We start from the raw sequence: 529 nt of genomic DNA, 5'->3' as shown, positions 1-529 counted from the left end.
GGACCCGGGCCTCCACCCCAAGCCCCGCCCCATCGCACTCCGCCCTGAGCTGTGTCCTCAGCACCCTAACCACCCTCAAGCGCCGCTCTCCACCCGCAAGCCCCGCCCTCCACCCGCAAGCCCCGCCCCATCTCGCCTCGCCCTGAGCCGGGTGCCCCGGCCACCCAACCACGCCCAGGACCCGGGCCTCCACCCCAAGCCCCGCCCCATCGCGCTCCGCCCTGAACCGCGCGTCCTCCGAGACCCTGGCCCCGCCTCAAGCCCCGCCCTCCGCCCGCAAGCCCCGCCCCCACCTGAGGCCCTGCCGCGTCGCCTCTGGCCCTGAGCCGCGCCCCCCAGCGCCCCAACCCCCTGAAACCTCGCGGGGCGGCCCCCCTCGCGCCGCCGCGCTCGTTGCCGACCCGGAAGACGCAGCGCGCGCGTGGCCGTCGTGGCTCGGGCGGGGAGAAGTGACTAACGGCCGCGGCGGGCCCTCGGCTGCCCAGGGATGGCGTCGGCGTCCTCGGGGGCCAGGGCCACGGCGCCCGCC

This window comes from Carlito syrichta, unplaced genomic scaffold (genome assembly GCF_000164805.1).
Source record: "Carlito syrichta isolate Samal-C Ts95f unplaced genomic scaffold, Tarsius_syrichta-2.0.1 Scaffold316427, whole genome shotgun sequence".
Classification (NCBI taxonomy): Eukaryota; Metazoa; Chordata; class Mammalia; order Primates; family Tarsiidae; genus Carlito; species Carlito syrichta.
Note: the sequence above shows the minus strand (reverse complement) of the source record.